We start from the raw sequence: 6404 nt of genomic DNA, 5'->3' as shown, positions 1-6404 counted from the left end.
TGTGTGTGTGGGGGGGGTGGTAGGTGGGTGGGGGAATAAGCATGGGGAAATAGTTTTACTTTGTGTAATGGCCCATCCATTTTGGAGATGGGAAATTGTCCACAGGCAACAGATTCTAGTTCCTAGCTCCGCTGCTGAGTTATTACCACAGCAATCCTGCTCAACAGGCATGCAGGGGAGCTTCAGACATTTGGTGCATGTGCTCAGTTGAGGAGCCTAGGGCACGAAACATCTTTGCACCAGCCCTGAGAAGTCGGAACAACACAGTTACCTTAAAATGATCCAGCCTCAGGCCTCCATCCAGGTATTTAAGTCAAATACAATGAAGACGCCTGAAAATCTTATTTCATCCAAAGGATCAGACATATTACCTCGCAGATTAATGAATGTTTCAGATCTTACCCAAATACACGCTACAGCCAATTCTTGTTAACTAAACTAAAATTGATTAAAAAAAAAAGAGAGAGTATGGTTAAAAGATCAATATACATACAGACGAGTTCAATTCATTGAGGTTCAGATTCATAGCAGAGATGGTGAGCTTTGTAGTTGCAAAGAGTTCTTTCGGAAATAGTTCATAGGTTATAGTCCAATGTCATTGCAGGGTGTTCTAGCTCAGTTCTTTTGCCTAAGCTTCCCCTGTATGAAGCCTCAAGCAGATCTGAGATGACAGAATCAGGACCCAAGGACCTTTTATACAATTTCATGTCCTCTTTGACAAGTTGGGAGTTCTGGGAACAAAAGGTAATTAGGATGACTTTGAAGGAGGTCTATCACCAATACTTAGCTATAGAATTAACATAAAGCAATTTGCTTGTTCCTCCACCATTTACAGTATATTTCAAAGAGATGAATACCAAGATATCCCATGTTTACAATTAATTTAAATGCTAGGATGTTCTTTTGATCTCTGAACTATCAGAATATAGCATAGACAGGGGCTGTTGATTACATTGTCTACGCTACTCATACATATGTAAATACACAAAACCACAAACATTATCCCTCTACATGTCTTTTGAGGGTTATTTATTTTGCAGGATGTTTAACCCTTTCTGGCCATGTGTCAGTTTGATTTTCCCTCCTGTTTCTCAACCAGCTTCAGTAACTAATTAATTACTTTAATTAATACTGTTGACTTGTCATCAACCATTACTTTGAATTTCATCCTCATCTACTGGCACCTCTGACAGAGAAATGGAAAAGTATCTAATGCATCCGAATGCGCCCCTGTATTCACACATGACACAGGGTGTGACCTTTATGCTGCTTGGTTGCTTCTGAAGCGCCCACGTTGAGAGTTACAGCAGCAAAGTTTTGTGAGACACCCAGGCTGCGAATGATGTACCAGAATACTTGCATCCTAATATCTAAACTGTATTCTTAAATTTAACAGCTTGCACTATATGTATCTGATGACTTTAAAAACAAACTTTGTGTTTGAGGATAATCTAAGCATTATACCCAGATGTACAGATACTCTTCTCTTAACCTGTGTAGTATATAATTTTTAACATTGCTTCGTGATAGCCTATTCATGCAGGAGGGAGTTGCCACCCCTTCTTAGTTAGCCAACGATGTAATGCAAGGCTCAATTGTCTACCATTTTCCCATCATAAGACAGTCAATGGAAAACCATCAAAGACAACAGCAACAATCAAAACCAGCTCGAGGTAAAAAATGAACATTGTAACAGACAGGGGGTGGCCCTGTCTATGAATAAAGACAAAAGAGACTGTTCTAGTATAACCCAGAGTGGGTAGAGGCACTCTGAATTAATTCATTGAGGAGACATCTATTAGAGTGGGGATGTTTCCATGAAAGGTTGGATCCTGGTTCCCATGAAGCCAGACAGCTCTCCAGCATACTGAACTTTGGGGGAAAACCTACTTTATTAGATAGGAAAGATGACTATTTGTAACTGTAGGCCCTAGTTCGCATTTCGTTTTGTACTGTAACCATTTGTTTCCATCACTCTGTTTCTAATTGAATCTTTATTCTTTTAGAGTAACCTACTTTTGTATTATTTAAGTGCTCATGAATGCTGTGTGTTATACAGGAGCGGTGGTTTATGGAAAAAACTGGTAAACTAGGGTACACAGTTCCTTTGGAGACAGAGGAGCCTTGGATTTTTGTGAGTAGCCAATACCAGGAGCTGGATTACAGGGAAATGCTTCAAAGAGATTTGGGTGCCCTTATTGTTAACCTGCAAGGCAAAGACAGGGCTAGCATAGCCCAGAGGGGTGCCCTTGAGTGGCTAATAAATTGGTGATGTTAGGGAGCTAACATCCAGCTACCATGGGCAAGTCTACCTCACACTAAAGACGAGGGTAAGAAGGTGACTTCGTCCTGGGTACCCTGAGAACCATCACAAGCACCCACCTAGAATAGTTGTACCAGATGCATCTAGGCTACAATACTATTCTTCTGATTTGATCCATGTAGTCTAGAGATGGAAAAGATCTATTATATTATCAAGTGCAGGACTGAATTTATTTCTCTGGTCTTCTACTTTTCTGTTTAGTCTAAATTTTCAATGCCCCAACAGATGGACCTTTTAGCACTTCCCTCTGGAGACTATTACACAATCTAACAGCTCCATCAGAAAGTCTACCCTGATATGAAATCTAATTGCCTAAATCTCCCTCTTTGTAACTTAAAATTCTTAATCCTAGTTATATTCTAGCCTCTCCTCCTTGACCCCAGGAGAGGTAAAACATCATCTATGCACACCTTAGACATCTTCAGACTCCATAGACAACAGCAGTTTCCAATGTGCACTTGGAGTTGCTGCTGGTAACAGTTTTACCTTCTTGTTGGGCCAAGCACCTGTTTGCAAAACTGCCTTCTCCAATTCTACATTAAAAGCAAAACAAAAACAAACCCCAACAACCTCAAGCGACAGGCGCACACAAAAGCAGAAGCAAAACTTGAGCAAGAGCACTGAATAGCTCTAACAGGAGCATAGCATAGGCAGCGCACACCACACAGCATGCAAAATAAACATACCAAATGGTGCTGTGTTGTGTTTGACCTAACAGAGCCATGAATATTGAGTCACTGAATCACAAGCTGTAATAAGCCAAATATTCCAACCATCCAGAGCATTCTAATTATTGATTTACAGCAGGAGAAACCTGGATTGTCATTTAACAACTCCACTTTTAGACGCCACTCGCCATGGCTTAGTGCCTTTCATATAAACTGCTCTGTATTAGGGTGCTATTTAACAGAGGGATTCTTGGCCTCTATCTTGTAGAGCTATGGGTTAAACACAGACATTTCTGCTTCATTTTTTGCTAGATTAGCTCAAATGTCAGAACGCCATACTTGTCTACCTCTTAGCTACAGTCACCTTGAAAGCGGTGGATGTGGTATACCTGGACTTTAGTAAGGCATTTGATATGGTCTCGCATGATATCCTTATCAATAAACTAGACAAATACAATTTAGATGGGGCTACTATAAGGTGGGTGCATAACTGGATGGATAACCATACTCAGAGAGTAGTTATTAATGGCTCCCAATCCTGCTGGAAAGGTATAACAAGTGGGGTTCCGCAGGGGTCTGTTTTGAGACCGGCTCTGTTCAATATCTTCATCAACGACTTAGATGCTGGCATAGAAAGTACGCTTATTAAGTTTGCAGACGATACCAAACTGGGAGGGATTGCAACTATTTGGAGGACAGGGTCAAAATTCAAAATGATTTGGACAAATTGGAGAAATGGTCTGAGGTAAACCGGATGAAGTACAATAAAGACAAATGTAAAGTGCTCCACTTAGGAAGGAACAATCAGTTTCACACATACAGAATGGGAAGAGACTGTCTAGGAAGGAGTATGGCAGAAAGATCGAGGAGTCAAGGTGGACCACAAGCTAAATATGAGTCAACAGTGTGATACTGTTGCAAAAAAAGCAAACATGATTCTGGGATGCATTAACAGGTGTGTTGTAAACAAGACACGGGAAGTCCTTCTTCCGCTCTACTCTGCACTGGTTAGGCCTCAGTTGGAGTATTGTGTCCAGTTCTGGGCACCACATTTCAAGAAAGATGTGGAGAAATTGGAGAGGGTCCAGAGAAGAGCAACAAGAATGATTAAAGGTCTGGAGAACATGACCTATGAAGGAAGGCTGAAAGAATTGGGTTTGTTTAATTTGGAAAAGAGAAGACTGAGAGGGGACATAATAGCAGTTTTCAGGTATCTAAAAGGGTGTCATCAGGAGGAGGGAGAAAACTTGTTCACCTTAGCCTCCAATGAAAGAACAAGAGGCAATGGGCTTAAACTGCAGCAAGGGAGATTTAGGTTGGATATTAGGAAAACGTTCCTAACTGTCAGGGTAGTTAAACACTGGAATACATTGCCTAGGGAAGTTGTGGAATCTCCATCTCTGGAGATATTTGAGAGTAGGTTAGATAAATGTCAATCAGAGATGGTCTAGATGGTATTTGGTCCTGCCATGAGGCAGGGGACTGGACTCGATGACCTCTCGAGGTCCCTTCCAGTCCTAGAGTCTATGAATCTATGAATCCAGAGCACAAGCCGCTCCCAATCCAAAATAAACATCACTAAAATCCAACAGGGCCAGTATTTTTCTCTGATAGACATGAAGGACAAATTCATTCAATTATTTCAGTCCAAGAACTATCAGAAATGCTACCTTTGCACTAGAGGGATTAAAAAAAGATTCTGTGCTTATCACTTCCTAACTGTGCAATAACTAGTTAATCCACTATATAAATCAAATACTATAGTAGCTTCAAGATGTAGTCCAAAATAATGGAGTGACGTAACCCATTTATACACAGAATTACTATTTTGGAGGATGAAGGAACAAAAAGCTGGCTGCTGGAAAGCCACGGTAGAGTGCAGTACCCAAGAACCAGGAGTTCCTAGCCACTGAAAGGTGAAAGCAGCAAAGAGTCCTGTGGCACCTTATAGACTAACAGACATATTGGAACATGAACTTTCGTGGGTGAATACTGAAAGGTGAGTTTCCTTACACCAGCAATTCTCAAAGTGTGAAACTGGCCATCTTGGAAAGCCTCCAACAGAACAGGAGAAACAGTCTTGATAATTTTCATTTAAAATGCAGCCAAAACAGAACCATAGGAAGTTAAAGCAAAGAAAGGCTATCCTATAGGAAATATAGTCTGTGCTCCATTGGTTTATACTGACTGGCTTTTGCAAAGTCCCAACTGGAAAAGTGAGAGAACAAGTAAGGGAAATATATTGGCTCCCCATGACTATGTTAATTTACCAGAATTCACAATTTGTCCTCCCATCCCCGCTATGATTTTTCTGAAATGGGGAAAGTCTTCCACAGCCTCATTAATAATAATTGTTTCAAAGACTGTTAGAAGGGATTCTATGACTGAGACACCCTACTAAAGTGACCACCAAATTCACTGTTCCGTTTATATATCAACCCTCTTCCAGAAGAACGTAAGAATGGCCGTACCAGGTCAGACCAAAGGTCCATCTAGTCCAGTATCTTATCTACTGACAGCGGCCAATGCCAGGTGCCCCAGAGGGAGTGAGCCTAACAGGCAATGATTAAGTGATCTCTCTCCTGACATCCATCTCCATCCTCTGACAAACAGAGGCTATGGGCACCATTCCTTACTCATCCTGGCTAATAGCCATTTATGGACTTAACCACCATGAATTTATCCAGTTCTCTTTTAAATGCTGTTATAGTCCTAGCCTTCACAACCTCCTCAAGTAAGGAGTTCCACAAGTTGACTGTGCACTTTATAATTATATACATAGCAATCACTTTATCCACCACTAAAATGCAGCCACCTCTAGGTTGAAACATGGCAACCTAAACTGCCGACAGCACCTCTACACCATTTACGACAAGAATATGGGGCCAAATCCTCAGCTGGTGTAAAATAAAAATTGAGAGTTGTGTCCAATTAGACCAGCTTTAGAAAAGAGTTGGTCATTGTTACCAGTTTATCTGCCCATTGTGCTGGCTGTTGACTTCATTACGGAACTCTGCTGGGGTAGCATTTCTAGCTCACTATAGATTAAGCAAGTTCAGCAATAACTAGAACTCAATGACTTCAGTATTGCTGCACGTAGCTGCAATGCATTGAATCCCTGAGTTTTCCCCCCCGCCCCCATTCTTCCCAGACATGTCTATTCAAGACCGTTTAAGTTCCTTTTTCTTCCCCATCCCATCAAAAAAGCTAATACACATTCACATATTTTGGAACACGAGAGCTATCTCTGGAAACAAAATGGGGAGGGGTCTTTGTGTTAAAACCCTGTGCAGTTACATGTGGGTAGCTCACAAGGGAGTTTGTAAAGTTATTTGAAAATATAAAGGGCTATGTAAGAACCACACGTCATTATAACCTTTATCACAGGCTTCAAATTACATGGTTCAGGGCTC

The sequence above is a fragment of the Gopherus flavomarginatus genome, chromosome 15 (genome assembly GCF_025201925.1).
Source record: "Gopherus flavomarginatus isolate rGopFla2 chromosome 15, rGopFla2.mat.asm, whole genome shotgun sequence".
NCBI lineage: Eukaryota > Metazoa > Chordata > Testudines > Testudinidae > Gopherus > Gopherus flavomarginatus.
The sequence above is the reverse complement of the archived record's forward strand: the minus strand, read 5'-3'. Positions refer to the sequence as shown.